The following is a 17,634-nucleotide window of genomic DNA, read 5'->3' on the forward strand; positions in this document are numbered from 1 at the left end:
CTTCTAAATCAGAAAAATTCATTCCTAGTCTCAATCATATTCTGAAAGAATATGACTCGAGCTTCAGAAAGTTCCTATCTAGAAGTATTGGCAAAAGTCATCTTGCTTCTATGATATATGGTGTTTCCGGAAACAGAAGGTTTGGCTTTGGCTATGAGGGTGATACCTCACATAAATTTGAACCTGTTAATGATTTGAAAATCACATACAAGCCATTGTATGATCAGTTCAAATATGGCCATACACATGATATTAGGCTCACTTCACATGCACAGAGTTTTAACATTGTACACACCAAGAAGCATGTGACACAACCTAAGAAATATCATGATGTCAAACCTAAAGAATAACATGTTGTTCCTCCTGTTAATTATCATGCTAAACCCAAGTTCAATCAGAACTTGAGGAAAACTAACAAGAAAGGACCCAAGAAATTGTGGGTACCTAAGGAGAAGATAATTTCTGTTGCAGATATCCTTAGCTGCAAAGAGGACAAAGCACAAAATGTCATGGTACCTGGACTCTGGGTGCTCGCGACACATGACGGGAAGAAGGTCTATGTTCCAAGACCTGGTGCTTAAGTATGGTGGAGAAGTCAAGTTTGGAGGAGATCAGAAGGGCAAAATTATTGGCTCTGGAACCATAAGTACTGGTAACTCTCCTTCCATAACTAATGTACTTCTTGTAGAAGGATTAACGCATAACTTATTGTCCATAAGTCAATTAAGTGACAATGGTTATGATATAATCTTCAATCAAAAGTCTTGCAAGGCTGTAAGTCAGAAGGATGGCTCAATCCTATTTACAGGCAAGAGAAAGAACAACATCTATAAGATTGATCTTTCAGATCTTGAGAAGCAGAAGGTGATTTGCCTTATGTCTGTTTCTGAAGAGCAATGGGTCTGGAACAGAATATTAGGACATGCTAGTTTGAGAAAAATTTCTCATATTAACAAACTAAATCTGGTCAGAGGTCTCCCAAATCTGAAATATAAATCAGATGCTCTTTGTGAAGCATGTCAGAAGGGCAAGTTCTCCAAACCTGCATTCAAATCTAAGAATGTTGTCTCTTCCTCAAGGCCATTAGAACTTCTGCATATTGATCTGTTTGGACCAGTCAAAACAGCATCTGTCAGAGGGAAGAAATATGGATTAGTCATCGTAGATGATTATAGCCGCTGGACATGGGTAAAGTTCTTAAAACACAATGATGAGTCTCATTCAGTGTTCTTTGAATTCTGCACTCAGATCCAATCTGAGAAGGAGTGCAAAATCATAAAGTTCAGAAGTGATCATGGTGGCGAATTTGAGAACAGATTCTTTGAGGAGTTCTTCAAAGAAAATGGTATTGCCCATGATTTCTCTTGCCCTAGAACTCCACAGCAAAATGGAGTTGTAGAGCGAAAGAATAGGACTCTGCAAGAAATGGCCAGAACCATGATCAATGAGACCAATATGGCTAAGCACTTCTGGGCAGAAGCAATAAACACTGCATGTTATATTCAGAATAGAATCTCTATAAGACCTATTCTAAATAAGACTCTTTATGAATTGTGGAAGAACAGAAAGCCCAACATTTCATATTTTCATCCTTTCGGATGTGTGTGTTTTATTCTGAATACTAAAGATCATCTTGGTAAGTTTGATTCTATGGCACAAAAATGTTTTCTTTTTGGATATTCTGAACGCTCTAAAGGCTACAGAGTATACAATACTGAAACATTGGTTGTAGAAGAATCAATCAATATCAGGTTTGATGATAAGCTTGGTCTTGAAAAACCAAAGCAGTTTGAGAATTTTGCAGATATAGATATTGACATATCAGAAGCTGTGGAACCAAGAAGTAAAGCTCCAGAAGCTGAAAGTCTCAGAAGCAATGAATCAGAAGATCAAGTTGCTGCATCTTTAGAGAATCTCAGGATTTCTGAAGAGCCAACAGTCAGAAAATCTTCTAGACTCTCCTTAGCTCACTCAGAAGATGTGATCCTTGGAAAGAAAGACGATCCCATCAGAACAAGAGCATTCCTTAAGAACAATGCAGAATGTCAATTAGGTCTTGTTTCTTTGATCGAGCCAACTTCTGTTGATCAAGCTCTAGAAGATCCAGACTGGATAATTGCCATGCAAGAAGAACTAAATCAGTTTACAAGGAATGATGTATGGGATTTGGTTCTTAGACCAAAAGGATTCAACATCATTGGTACTAAGTGGGAGTTCAGAAACAAGCTCAGTGAAAAGGGAGAAGTGGTAAGAAACAAAGCCAGACTGGTGGCTCAGGGATATAGTCAGCAAGAAGGGATTGACTATATAGAAACCTTTGCACCAGTGGCCAGGTTAGAATCTATTCGCTTATTAATTTCCTTTGCCACTCAACATAACATCACTCTGTATCAGATGGATGTTAAGACTACCTTCTTAAATGGTTATATAGATGAAGAAGTCTATGTCCATCAACCTCCTGGTTTTGAAGACTTTAAGTCTCCAGAACATGTTTTCAAACTTAAGAAATCATTGTATGGTTTGAAGCAAGCTCCTAGAGCTTGGTACGAAAGATTAAGTTCTTTCCTTCTAGACAATGGTTTCACTAGAGGACAAGTGGACACGACTCTTTTCTGTAAAACATCTAAGAAGGATATTTTAATTTGTCAAATTTATGTTGATGACATTATATTTGGAACATCTAATGCTTCACTTGGAATGGAATTTGCTAAGTCTATGCAGGCTGAATTTGAAATGAGCATGATGGGTGAACTCAAGTATTTCCTTGGGATTCAAATCAATCAAACTTCTGATGGAACCTATGTTCATCAAACGAAGTATGTGAAAAAACTTCTGAAGAAGTTTAATCTTTCTGAAAGCAAAGAAGCCAAAACTCCTATGCATCCAACATGTGTTTTAGGTAAGGATAAGGTAAGTAAGAAGGTAGATCAGAAGTTGTACAGAGGTATGATTGGATCTCTTCTATACTTAACTTCTTCTAGACCTGACATTCTATTCAATGTGTGTGTGTGTGCTAGATTCCAATCAGATCCTAGAGAATCTCACTTAAAGGTTGTTAAGAGAATTCTAAGGTATCTGAAAGGTACTACTAACGTTGGTTTAGTCTACAGAAGATCTAAAGAATACAACTTAGTAGGATTCTGTGATGCTGACTATGCTGGAGATAGAATTGAAAGAAAGAGTACTTCTAGAAGTTGTCAATTTCTTGGAAGTCATTTGATCTCCTGGTACAGTAAGAAGCAAGCCACCATAGCTCTCTCAACTACAGAAGTAGAATATGTTGTTGCTGCTGGATGTAGCACACAAATGCTATGGATGAAGAGTCAGCTAGAAGATTATCAGATATATGAGAGTAACATTCCTATCTTCTGTGATAATACTTCTGCTATATGTTTATCTAAGAATCCTATCTTACATTCCAAAGCTAAACATATTGAGATTAAACATCATTTTATGAGGGACTATGTTCAGAAGGGTGTTCTTTCTTTGAACTTTGTGGATACAGACCATCAATGGGCTGATATCTTTACAAAACCCCTTGCTGAAGATAGGTTTAAGTACATTCTGAAGAATATCAGTATGGACTTATGCCCAGAATGAGAAGATGAGAAGATCTTTGTATGAATACCTTCTGAAATATGTTAGGACTAGGCAGCTATAAGAAGTTCTGATACTAATCAATTAGAAGTTCTAATTATGTTATTACTAACGTTTCATTATCTAAGTTGATTCAGAAACTCTTTTAAAGCAAAACAGCTGTCACCAGTCTTTCCAGAAAATGAAAACGTGTTCACTATTTTCGGACAAGCATGCGTGCCGTTGAGGAGACGCCGCCCTAGGTAACTGTGCAAATTATTTCACTTTGTCACATTATCTCTCCTAACGTCATTTCTCATTAAATGCATATTGATGTCATTTTCTTTTAAACAGTTTTCTTTTTACTTTATTTTCTTTTTTCTTTTTCAAACCGTTTAAATAACTCGCTTCATCTTCATTTCATCTTTTTCTCTCTCTCTCTCTCTCTCTCTCTCTCTCTCTCTCTCCATTTGTGCATCTCTCTCTTTGCATTCGTCTCTTTCAAACCCTAGTCTGTGATCTTAAACCAAGCAACATCATCATGAATTCTTCCTCTCAACTAGTATACAACAAGTACAGATACGCTCCTCTGAAGACTTGCTCCATTCCTCAGTCAGAACTGGAAGTTCTCTGTGAGTCCTCAGTGGACTTTGAAAATATGAAGGCATATGGTTTCAAAACTGATGCTAAACTCATGGCACAGGGATGGTCAAACTATCTGGCTAGATTGGCTGGACCAATTTGTTAGACGCTGGCCTTAGGATCTAGAGGGGGGTGAATAGATCGTTCACAGTTTTACGGAGTTAAACGACTTTTCAGCGGAAGTGATTCTGAATCGACTCGCGTCTATTCCGAACCACTATCGAAACGATTGTATATGTGTTTAAAAACCAGTCGAAGACTTGAGATAAGTGATAAGAGTATATGTTGCAGAATCAAAGCGTTGCTCTTATTGAGAATCAGATTAACTTTTTGTATGATGGACAATGTTTGCAATGCAGTAAGAGTGATAGAAACAAATATACAAACACTTGGTGATAATGATCAAATTGAAGGTAATTCAATGTGTGGTGGATTGTGATGTTTATGTAAGTTCTTAATTCACAATCTTAACACTCGAATCGTTGATCAATTTGCTATTATAACCAAATATGAACAGAATGTAAATGAAAAAGTAAAAGCGACAAGAACACGATATTTGTTTAGGCAGTTCGTCGATCGTCCTCGCTACGACTACGTCTGCCCCCAATTCCAAATTGAAATTGGGTAATCTTTCATTAATGTTTAAAGTAGTATATACAAAGAAGATAACAAAGCGATAAACGATAAACCAATTATGTCGATCCTTTGAATCTTCTTCCCCCTTAATCTTGAGCAAGATCAAGGTTATCCAAGAGCTTCACTTTGATTCCCTTCTGCAGTGTCTTGATTCCTTGAACTCCCCGTTCCTCAATCGTTACACTCAGCCGAATCCTCAATGAACGCCTCTTGATAAAAACCCCCAAGAACCACCCGTCGTGGAGGACAAAACCCGCAGATTTTATTCACCAACAAACCCCACAAACCTTCACCCACTAGGAATCTTCAATTCCGTTCCATGGACGTTATCGAACTCATCACTAACCCGCAACGCAAGAATGATTATGTGTAATTGTGTTGGAGATGATGAAGAACGAAGATGAGAAGCGTTTGTGTATCTTTCAGTCGTTGGTGTTACATTGAATAATTGAACCTTTGATAATATATATGATAGCATAACAGTTGGAGATGAGAGAAACAGAATTTTTGGCATTCTTGATCAGTTAGGTCGACCTCTTGTAGTGCTTAGGTCGACCTAGCAGAGCTTGCAGAATTTTGCTCCCAGTTAGGTCGACCTGTTTAAGGAGTAGGTCGACCAGAATCTTCTTCAAATGCATTCTGGGGACATTTTCTCAGATTAGGTCGACCTAGTTGTTGTGTAGGTCGACCTAGCAGAGGTATATGGATTTTTCTTCATTTTAGGTCGACCTAGGTTGACAGTAGGTCGACCTAACTGCTGCTTTTCTGCATTCTTCTTGTTTTGCTTGTGTTGAGTCAACCTATAAGCATAATAGATCATCCTGTACTATCATGAGTGATCAATGCTTGCTTTTCTTTGAGTTTTCTGCTTCCGCATTGTTGTTTGAATGCTTATTTGAGTTTGCCATGAATCAAAAACATCTTTGAGTGTAATCTTGTTTTCACATACTCCCCCTTTTTGATGATGGCAAACCATTCGTCGAAGCTTTGGTGATAAGTGATAAGGACTCACCAAAGCTCCCCCGTACATTCAGCATCTATCTCTCAACCAAGCAATCTCTTCACAAAGCTCCCCCGTACACTCAGCATCTATTGCATCTATCTCCCCCTTTGACAACATCAAAAAGAGAAACAAAGAGACAGAATAGGAGAGTAACAAGAGAAATATAAAGAAGATATCGGCATTCATAGTAATAGATAACATGTAGATATTGAACCAATAAGAGCCAATCATGTTTTAAAGAAACACCACAACATACATAGTAGTCCAAGAGATTTATAGAAAATAACACAAAAAGTACTACATCATATAGAATTTTAACATAATGCTTAATGAAATGAAATGCAATGAAATGATGATGTGATGAAGAATCCATCCTAACGCCTGCCCCTTCTTCCTCTTCCTCTTTGAAATGTGTGAGGCCGATCTTCTTCAATTTGTTCCAACAGATCCAGCACAGACATGTTAAGAGTGTTGAAGCTTTGACTTATGTTTGCATGACGATGCAATGCCGTTTCCTCAAAATGATTCTGTCTTAGAGTAGAGTTGGAGGCAAAAGTCTCAAAATCGCTTTTGTGGTCTTGAACCAAACTATATAGCGATTGATATTGACGTTGTTGTTCATCATACCTATCTTGTTGAAGCTGCTGCATGGTTTGGAACTGAAGCTGCTGTGTTTCGAAATGTTGTTGTTGTTGGAGTTGCATAGCTTCAAGCATGGAGATGATGTTGGACTGATCAGGAGGGGGTGGAGCCTTGTATCCCCAAGGAATTTCTTCCTCTTGAGGAGGTACATATTGCCAATTTGAATCCATGTCATTGGCTGCATCTTCCATGTTGTGATCCTCATCATTGGCAATTTCATGATCATTGCCTTCTTCTTCATTCTCAGGAATATGACCAAATTCCGTAGGATCATCGTAATTGTAGATGACTTTTCCCGACCCTTTTTGAATGAGATAATAGGTTTTCCTACTTGGATCCCAATGATATCCCATGAGGGTTAAGGTTGTTTGAGAGAAATCTTGATTCTGTTTCAAGTGAATGTACGGCAATCCATCAAGATTCATGCCAAAGTGGTTCACAATAGTTTGAATAATCGAACCATAACATAAAGTCGTAGTCTTCTGCTTTATTTCCTCAAACTTAGCAGTTAGAAAGTGTGGCCAATGCACACGAGTTCTGTTTTGAATCAGATACATTAACACCACTTCGTTACGTTCAATCCTTGAAAATCCCCCTGCTCGTGGTCGGATTACCCTTGAGATGATCCAGTTGAGAAGCCTAGGATCTCTTCTTAGATGCCCAGCTGTGATTGATTCATTTTGCTTGTCAAGAACAGCAGGATCTTTGAGAATGGATTTCATATAGGCGACATGATCATAATTTCCCGGAATGTCACCGTCTTCAATGCGAACTTCATCTCCCAAAAGTGTAAGCCCGAATATACTTATCCATGCCCGTTTGTCGACAATATGGAATCTTGACCCCATTTTAAATCTGAAATTACAGCCCTCCTCTCTTGTGAAACCAGCATAGAATGCCCTAATTGTATTCTCACAATACGGTGTAGCACATTCCAAAAGTGTATGAATATTTTGATGTTGAACCAAATCGACAACATTTGGAATATGCATGTGCTTGGCAACATGTTGATTATAGATATATTGTTTGACAACCTTCCTTTTCATTTGCCACTTTTCAAAATTATCTTTGCAATCCGGATGAACAAGAGTTAAAGCACTTACCGGTTGAGAAGATGAACTTGATGCAATTTCCTTTCCCTTTCTTGATTTTGGAGCCATTCTTGCTAGTGATTTTGTGTGAGAAGGATGATTTTGGACAATTTTGAGTTTGAGGAATTAGGGTTAGCCGTACCAAATGTGATGAGAATGAGAGGGAATGAAAGAATGGAATCTTTTGAATGAATGAGAATGGGTCGGGTCGACCTAACAGACCCAAATCTGGAAAAATGACAGCAGTAGGTCGACCTAAAGTGAGGCTGGGTCGACCTAACAGAAGTAACAAAAAAAATGACCAATTTAGGTCGACTTAAATTATGAGTAGGTCGACGCAACTGGACCTTTTTAGTTTCTGTAAAGAAAATTCTTCTGTAGGTCGACTCAAATACAGAGTAGGTCGACCTAAGTTTCCTTAAATGATGAAAATGCCTTAGAAATGTTTCTATATGATGTATTTTTGTTTTGTCATTTGCTTGAATGCCCAAACATTGTATGTTATGAATGAAAATGATGAACACATATACATATGTAATTGAGAAGAGTAGATAAGAACACATGAAGTCACTATAAGCATGTTAATTGATAGCATATTATAGCATCAATAAAATTTTTGGAAGTGAACAATAAACATGTTACCGCTTTCTCAATATGTAGGTGTTTTGTCATCATTGTGTGGAGTCTTCTTGTTAGTGTGCCATACTCCTAGATTTGATGATGAATTGTTTTGATGGAATGTTTCACAGCTTGATTTGCTTAATTTTTGCGAAAAACTCATCTAGTATCGATTACTTGATGTTCTCCCGGATGCGGGACATGGTCCCAAACAATATTCTGCTAAGAATAGGTTTAAAATCTCTTTGCAATGCAACTTGCCAATTTGCACATCAAGTAATGCGTCCTTTGTGTTTTTCGGGTTAACTGTATTTGTGATGTATCTTATACATTTGTGATGGCCAGGTCACCTACATTTCCTCTGCCAAGTATGGTTCTTCAATCTGTCTTTATAGATGACATACCAAGAGTGGTATGTCTTCCTTTATGTGTCTTGAGCACCAGCTGTCAAGGAACCACCACCTTTCGGCGATGTCAAGACACTTTTCCTGCAAAATTAAATTAGAGTGGAAGGTCCCCAATCTTCATTGGGTCCTAGATGGTGAGTACATAATTTGTTGCACTTAGGCAACCATTGAAATACTCCTTTAGGAACTAAAATTCTCCTAAATTTGCATTTTTCAATGGTATGTCCCTTTTTGCAACAATAATGACAGGTAATATGATGAGAATATGGAGTTTTGCTAGTTGATACTTTTGGTACAAAAGTGTATTTACTATATAAAAGAGTATACGATCTTTTGAACTTGTTTGGATCAACCGCAAAGGTCACTTTTGGTCGTAGAGCCTTGTCTAACTTGGCTTTTAGATCTCTTACTTCTTTTTGCCAAATGTGACATGTCTCACAACCAAACCATGATGTAGGATCTATTTCAACTTTGTCCTTTTGAATGTCTAGCATAGATTGTTTTAAAGCTTCCATATCCTTTTCGGTTTTCTCAACTTTTGATTCAAGATATTAAAATATTTTCTTATTTGAGGCCAAAAGTTTGAAAGCTTTAATTGCATCTCTATGTAATTCTTCAAAAGCAAGTTTTAGTTGAGAATGAGATACCTTATCTACGAGTTCAGGTTTAAGATGACTTACAGCTTTCTTTTTCTTGTGTTGATGAGCCATGAAACATAGGTTTGCTGATTCTTCTTCATCGCTTGATGAGCTTTCACTAGATGAATCACTTTCCCATGCTATGTAGGCTTTTTGGATTTGTTATGACCTTTGCTTTGGTTCTTCTCCTTTTCTTTCTTAAGGTATGGACAATCCGGTTTGTAGTGACCGGCTTTCCCATAATTGAAGCAAAGACCTTTGATTTTTCCCTTGTTGTCGTCATCTTGTTTGAACATGTTTGATTGCTTTCTATAGTTGATCAAGCCTTTGTCAGAATGTTTTTCTCCATTTTTCTTTAGATATTTGTTGTATCTTCGCACAAACAGTCCCATTTCCTCATCATCGGAGTCTTCGTCATCACTTGTGTCACTATCCTTTGGCTCTCGTTTTGAGGTCTTGGAGCTCGAAGCTTTTAGAGCTATTGACTTCTTCTCTACCTCTTTCTCCATGTTCTTTTCTTTCTTTGTCCTTTTCTCATGCATGTCAAGGCATTTAAGGTGTTGTTCATGTTCCTCTAGTTTACCAAATAGAGTTGTGATGTCTAAAGTGTTTAGATCATTTGCTTCCTTTATTGCTGTAAATTTGGGTTGCCATTCCCTGTTCAAACATCTTAAGATTTTGTTAGTAGCAACTGCATTGGAAACAGGTCTATCAAGAGAATTTAACCGATTTTTCAGATGAACGAATCTCTTCTGCATGTTTTCGATGGATTCACCATCTTCCATGTGGAAGAATTCGAACTCTTGAGTTAACGTATTGATCCTAGCTAGTTTGACATCATCCGTTCCCTCGTGGGCAACTTGCAATGTGTCCCACATAGCTTTAGCTGATCTACAATGGGAAACGCGATAGTATTCATCAACTCCTAGAGCTGAGATTAGAATGTTTCTCGCTTTCCAATCGTATGCATATCTCTTTTCATCTTCAGCATCCCAAGTATTTTCTGGTTTTGGAACAACTGCACCAGCTGCATTTGTCATGGTGATCTGAAAGGGACCATTGACAATAGCTGTCCAGATGTTCCTATCAATTGCATTGATGTGGACACACATACAATCCTTCTAATAGCCATAGTTTTCACCGTTGAAAACTGGAGCTCTATTGTGAGCCCCTTTAGGTCCGGAAGCCATCTTTCCAATAAGTGTTTCACGTAGCACGGAATAAACCAGAGCTCTTGATGCCACTTGTTAGACGCTGGCCTTAGGATCTAGAGGGGGGGTGAATAGATCGTTCACAGTTTTACGGAGTTAAACGACTTTTCAGCGGAAGTGATTCTGAATCGACTCGCGTCTATTCCGAACCACTATCGAAACGATTGTATATGTGTTTAAAAACCAGTCGAAGACTTGAGATAAGTGATAAGAGTATATGTTGCAGAATCAAAGCGTTGCTCTTATTGAGAATCAGATTAACTTTTTGTATGATGGACAATGTTTGCAATGCAGTAAGAGTGATAGAAACAAATATACAAACACTTGGTGATAATGATCAAATTGAAGGTAATTCAATGTGTGGTGGATTGTGATGTTTATGTAAGTTCTTAATTCACAATCTTAACACTCGAATCGTTGATCAATTTGCTATTATAACCAAATATGAACAGAATGTAAATGAAAAAGTAAAAGCGACAAGAACACGATATTTGTTTAGGCAGTTCGTCGATCGTCCTCGCTACGACTACGTCTGCCCCCAATTCCAAATTGAAATTGGGTAATCTTTCATTAATGTTGAAAGTAGTATATACAAAGAAGATAACAAAGCGATAAACGATAAACCAATTATGTCGATCCTTTGAATCTTCTTCCCCCTTAATCTTGAGCAAGATCAAGGTTATCCAAGAGCTTCACTTTGATTCCCTTCTGCAGTGTCTTGATTCCTTGAACTCCCCGTTCCTCAATCGTTACACTCAGCCGAATCCTCAATGAACGCCTCTTGATAAAAACCCCCAAGAACCACCCGTCGTGGAGGACAAAACCCGCAGATTTTATTCACCAACAAACCCCACAAACCTTCACCCACTAGGAATCTTCAATTCCGTTCCATGGATGTTATCGAACTCATCACTAACCCGCAACGCAAGAATGATTATGTGTAATTGTGTTGGAGATGATGAAGAACGAAGATGAGAAGCGTTTGTGTATCTTTCAGTCGTTGGTGTTACATTGAATAATTGAATCTTTGATAATATATATGATAGCATAACAGTTGGAGATGAGAGAAACAGAATTTTTGGCATTCTTGATCAGTTAGGTCGACCTCTTGTAGTGCTTAGGTCGACCTAGCAGAGCTTGCAGAATTTTGCTCCCAGTTAGGTCGACCTGTTTAAGGAGTAGGTCGACCAGAATCTTCTTCAAATGCATTCTGGGGACATTTTCTCAGATTAGGTCGACCTAGTTGTTGTGTAGGTCGACCTAGCAGAGGTATATGGATTTTTCTTCATTTTAGGTCGACCTAGGTTGACAGTAGGTCGACCTAACTGCTGCTTTTCTGCATTCTTCTTGTTTTGCTTGTGTTGAGTCAACCTATAAGCATAATAGATCATCCTGTACTATCATGAGTGATCAATGCTTGCTTTTCTTTGAGTTTTCTGCTTCCGCCTTGTTGTTTGAATGCTTATTTGAGTTTGCCATGAATCAAAAACATCTTTGAGTGTAATCTTGTTTTCACACAATTTACCCTGAACTAGTGAAAGATTTCTGGGTTCATGCAACCGTCACTCCAACCGCCATTATCTCCTTCGTGCTAGGGCATGAAGTTGTGATAACTGATAAGTTAATCAGGAAGCTGTACAACTTGGCCGATGAAGAAGGAGTCACTGGTCCCCTTCCTGGCAGAGTTTATTGGTTCCAGGTTGAGAAGCTGATTTCGTGTGTTACCGGTACTGATTCAAGTCTAACTGGTACCTTGAAGCCGTTTTATCAAGTTTGGGCTGATATTATTCTGGGTTCTCTTCATCACAGAAAGAAATTCTTCTCTTCATCTTACATCAATCCTGACCACAAGTACACTCTCTCCTGCATCGGAAGAAGAATTGAAATCAACATCTCCAACATCATTTTTGAAAATCTGAAGTTGGCTATTGAAGAGTCAAGAGATGACGAATGTGCAGAGTATCCTCATCTCCAAAGAAATGTTGTTCCTTTCGCCAGAATGATCTCAGACATTCTGATTGAAAGTGACCTAATGGACTCCCTAAGGGCTATTGGAACACCTAACTTTTTTAGAGTTACTCGGGGTTCTATCTTAAATGGTCTTGACTTGCTGAGAATGGAACTTGTCAAGGAAATAACTGTTGTTCCCTTTGACACTGAATACAGAAGAATTCCTGTTGCAGGCTTCTCTACTTTATTTCAAGCAGAACTTTGCCAGTCTGTTAAATTCTATTTAGAGGCTTCTGTAAGAAATTCATCGTCTATTGATCCTGCATGGATTCGTGGAAGAGTGCTTCCTTCTCAAGCTGACCTCAAGAAGGAGGATAAGAAGAAGCGAGAGAAAAGGCTAAAGAGAAAGGCTGCAGAAGAAGCTGTCATGAGAGAAACAAGGCAGAAGGTCACTTATGACCCTCTTAAGGTTGATTCCTTTGAGGCAATCAGAACAGGTAACTTCTCCAGGAAAGTGTACCAACCTCCACCTATCCAACCTTCCCCTTCTGAACTTCAAAATATCCTTACCTCTACAAATATTCCTCAATCACCTCCTTCTGCACAAACTCCTACCCCCATATCACCTTTACCTAATAGCTTGCAAACACCATCATCTTCTCAAGTTCTCAACCCTACCCCCTTAACTACCATCCTTTCCACATCTATAGATATACCTTCCTCATCAACCTCCTTCAGTGATATTCCATCTTCCTCAACCACTGCACCTCCATCTTCTCTATCCCATCCCTTAACCAACAGAAAATCCAACCCCTACTGCCTTCTCTACCCTGACTACAAATTCACCTTCAACCCTCCTGAACCTGAACCTATCATTTGTCTGGAGTTGTTGATCGCGACTTTACGTGTCTATAAATCTGATAACTGCAAGTGCACAGTCGTGTCGTGTAGTTTTAAAAGATATCGAATCCACAGGGACTATGAATCGATCTACCGTTATCTAAGGTTACTATGTAAAGCTAGGAGTACTAAAATTTCGATTGTTCCTAAGGGAAAGTGATTGTGAGAAAATAAAGAATAATAATAAAAGACAGGTATCAGTATGTATTTCGTTTAACTAAAGGTAATCCGAAGGTCCATTGGCTTTTGCATAATTAAATTAAAAATCTTTACTAATTCCATTGATTAAAAATCCTCGTCTCAAACTTTCGCTCTGTTGATTCAGACTACTATCCTAATCCTAATGTACGCTTTCGCCATCCCATTAGATTTTAGAAGAGCTTTTTGGAAACAATGTAATTAATAAAATGCCTATTTTACGAGGTTGTTATCTATTTAAATCTCCTAATCTCAAACTTTCGCTCTGTTGACTCGGAGCAAGCTAATAACCCTAACGTACGCTTTCGCCATCCCGCTCGAGTGTAAAAACAATTTTTGAAAATAAATAAGTTCCAATTAGTTTTAATACGCTTTCGCCATCCTTAAAACTAATGTCCTATGTCTACTATCTGGTTAAAGATCTCAAACTTTCGCTCTATTGATTTTAACCTTTGACCGTCCTAACCCCTCAAACTTTCGCTCTATTGGTTTTAAGACTTACTAATTAAATTAGACATATAAACCAAAAATAAGTGATAATTAACAAAACATAATTAAGCAAATTTATTTCGGATCCCTACGGTTAACTTACTTTACATACCGACACCTTTAGTAATTTAGCCAGACATATTAATACGATTAAACATGCATAAATCGGTTCGGTTCATAATAATAAGCATATTAAATGGCATATAATATATCATGCAAACAAATATAAATAAGGCGGTAAATAAAAACCTGAATTAAATAAATGGTAACTGGATCTTCAAGTACTGAACTTCCACCACAGGTTGGCTGGATCGTTCTTCGGAATTTAAATGGCAGAAAAAATAAAAACAAGGAAATAAAACAATAAATCTAACGTAAGGCTAGATCTACGAAAAGTTCACAACAATTTCCAGTGTAGAAATCGTTGTGAGAAAATAAACGGTTGAATAAAAGCAGAATAAAGAAAAGCGGTTCGCGGTACAATTTCGGCAGCACTTCGTTGGCAGGAAATCGGACAGGTTAAAGTGAAGTATCTGCCTCTATTTATAGGCGAGGCTTTGCAGTTGGAATCCGTGAATTGAGGGAGCTTTTCTGACTGGGACTTGGAGACGTGCGTCTCCGCTTCTTTAGGAAGTGCTTTGAACGACCTGAGACGTGCGTCTCAAGTGGAGGAAAAATAGGGGCATGGAGACGTGCGTCTCCCTTTTGCTGACGTGGCATAGAGAAAGTGGAGACGTGCGTCTCCACTTGCTTGTATAGTTTGGGCTACGCATCTTTGTTCCTTTGTGGGCTGGTTCGTCTCCTTTGGGCCTTTGGGTCTTCTTTAGCATATTTGGACCTTATTTGCACTCCCTTTTTACTTTAGCACCCATTTTTCATCTTTTAGGCATGAATAGTGGTCGTTTTAGCTCCATTTCTTCTCCTTTTCGCAATTAGTCATAATTAAAGTGTAAAACCTGAAACAAAGCAAATACACGCGTAATATCATAATAAATTAACATAATAAATGGAAAATGCTATAAATATCTATGGATTTTAAGCTAAATATACGATATAAAATCGTGTTATCAAATTCCCCCAGACTTGAACCTTTGCTTGTCCTCAAGCAAAATAATAAGATAAAGATAAATGAAACACACTTCCACCACGTCGTTCGGTCATACTCAGCTACATAGTGTTCTTATTTGGAAATAATGATAATGATTCTAGCAATAAACCTATAGTAACAACACTAAATAACTCCCGATATGCATACCAATCCGAATCATGCCATTATAGCTCGACCTTTGACTTGTCATCATGTTTCACCCTTTTCATTCGCGCGCAATCACATTAAGCCCATTATCTTAGCACTCACTTGTAGATTGTGGGGAATCGGACAATAGTCCTTCCTACCAAGTTCATTACCAGATGACTTCTGAACCAATCGACAGTGAGTTTTTAAATTCTTTGTATTTGAGATTTGCGACCGTTAGGTTAAATGATCTTGTGAGGATCACCTTACTTAGTAGGCACATTTCTTATTGTGGTTAAGCACATAATTATTATTATGAGGATCATACACTTATATTCATCGACTCTCTGCGTAGTTTGTATCTAAGACGGTGCCGACTGCTAGAATAAACTACTAAGGGTTATTTCAAAGCTTAAAGTCGATGGTTTTGGTATAACGGGTATTCAAATCGGTTACGCATACTTGGGGGTTTTAGAGTGTTGGGACAATAAGGATATTGACTATATTCAGTTTCAATGCGTTGAGTGTTTGAGTAGCTTCGTATTTCTCAAACGTGTGGGGTTTGCGTTTATCGTTTAGGAGCAAAAATTTTTGTTATGGCTCAAGAAAATGGAAGAAATTGAAATAACTACGGAATTATACATATAAGACTTAAATTCCATAAATATTCTTTATTGAATTAGAAAAATATTACAAGGAAGGGAAATAACTGAAGGGAAAAATAAAACTAAAGGAAATAGAGATAATATGACTCCCCCAGACTTAGATGATGCAATGTCCTCAGTGCATAAGAACTACTCCTCATTGTTGCGGTTTCGAGAACTGCTCGCGCCTCTTGTACGAACACGGCGACGTCTATCAGGAGGAGAGTCATTCACACGAATGTCAAGATCATGCAAATATGTAGCAATTTCAGTGTATTGACTTTCGTTCCTAATAGCATAGTCACGGTGCTCCTGTTGCATCTCTCGGATGAGCCTAATTGTTTCAGTTTGGTTTGTCTGCATAGCTTGAACGAGTTGATCTTGGCGTTGAATAGCAGCATACATGGCTTCAAGAGTGATAGGCGGAGGGTTGTTTGGAGGAGGTTGGTTGACATCAGCTTGCCCTTGGTTGAGTTCTTCTTCATTTGCATCCATAGGTTCATTAGGATGTTCTTGTTGGTCATCTTGAGGGTTGTCTTCAATAAGCCTCCAACGTTGAACATAACGGATGTTGATTCTTTCAGGGCATGGAAGGATGACACAAGGAATAGGAACTTTGTTGACGACCAAAGTGTATCGGCCATCATGGCGGGGTGAAACCAAGTGGGAGTCACGGCAGTAGGTGAGATCGAGTGACTGAGCAGGCTTCATGAGATGTGAGAGTGAGAGGAGCTCGTCACCAAGACCTAAAGCACAGGCCAAGGAAGTAATAATGCCGCCAAGCAAGAATGGATTTGTAGCGGGGGCGTTGACTAAACCTTGGATGTGTTGGAACATAAACGGTGCGGCATTGAAACGGATATTGTTAAGCGCACAGTAAAGGAAAAATAATTCATTTTGGTTTACCTTGTGGTTGTTAGATCTCGCAAAAATAGTATGCCCCAAGACACGTTGAAAATAACGTATAGCGGGGTTTTGAATGTGAGAAGCATGGAGAGCTCTCCAACCGGTAGGATTTTCTCCAGTGAGATGGAACCAAAATTCAAAAGCGAGATCCTCCCAAGATCGACCATTGAGTTCTTGAAAGATTGAGCAGTGAGCAATTGGTGCATGATTAAAATGCAAATATGAAGCTACGACATCTTGATCTAGAGCATATTCACGGTTGAACACCCGAAATTGGATGCTACCGGTTGAGAGTGGTTGATTAGAGGGAGTGTCGTAGTTGAAAGAACTCAAAAATTCTAAGACGAGCGGCTCATAAGTAGGTACGGGTTCGGTACAAAGATGGTGGAGGCTAGATTTAGTGAGCAAACGGGTAACACCATCAATGAGACCCAAAGTTTCTAGACACTCGGTGTTCACAAATTTTGTGGGAACAACCGAACGTTCGTAGAAGGCGACATATTTTGTTCGTTGAGCATCATTGTCATCATCTCGGAAGATAATGTTTGAAAGGTCGGGAGGTGGTCGCTCGGGACGCTCACTACGGATGAATGAACGTGGAGGCATGGTGAGTACGGAAATGAAAAATAGAAATGTAGTGTAGAAAAATAGAGAATGGTATGAAAGTTGTGAAGAAGAAGAGTGGTGGTGGTGTGGTTTTATAGTGAGGTTTGAAAATGGTGTGGTTAATGGAGAATTAAAATGGATTAATGGTGGTGTTTGAAGTTTGAATAGAATAGAGAAGTGGGGAATGAATGGAGTTTAAGAGGTGAATGATGGAGGATGAATGAGGTTTATGGAGTTTAAATG

This window comes from Vicia villosa, unplaced genomic scaffold (assembly GCF_029867415.1).
Source record: "Vicia villosa cultivar HV-30 ecotype Madison, WI unplaced genomic scaffold, Vvil1.0 ctg.002494F_1_1, whole genome shotgun sequence".
In the NCBI taxonomy this organism is placed as follows: domain Eukaryota; kingdom Viridiplantae; phylum Streptophyta; class Magnoliopsida; order Fabales; family Fabaceae; genus Vicia; species Vicia villosa.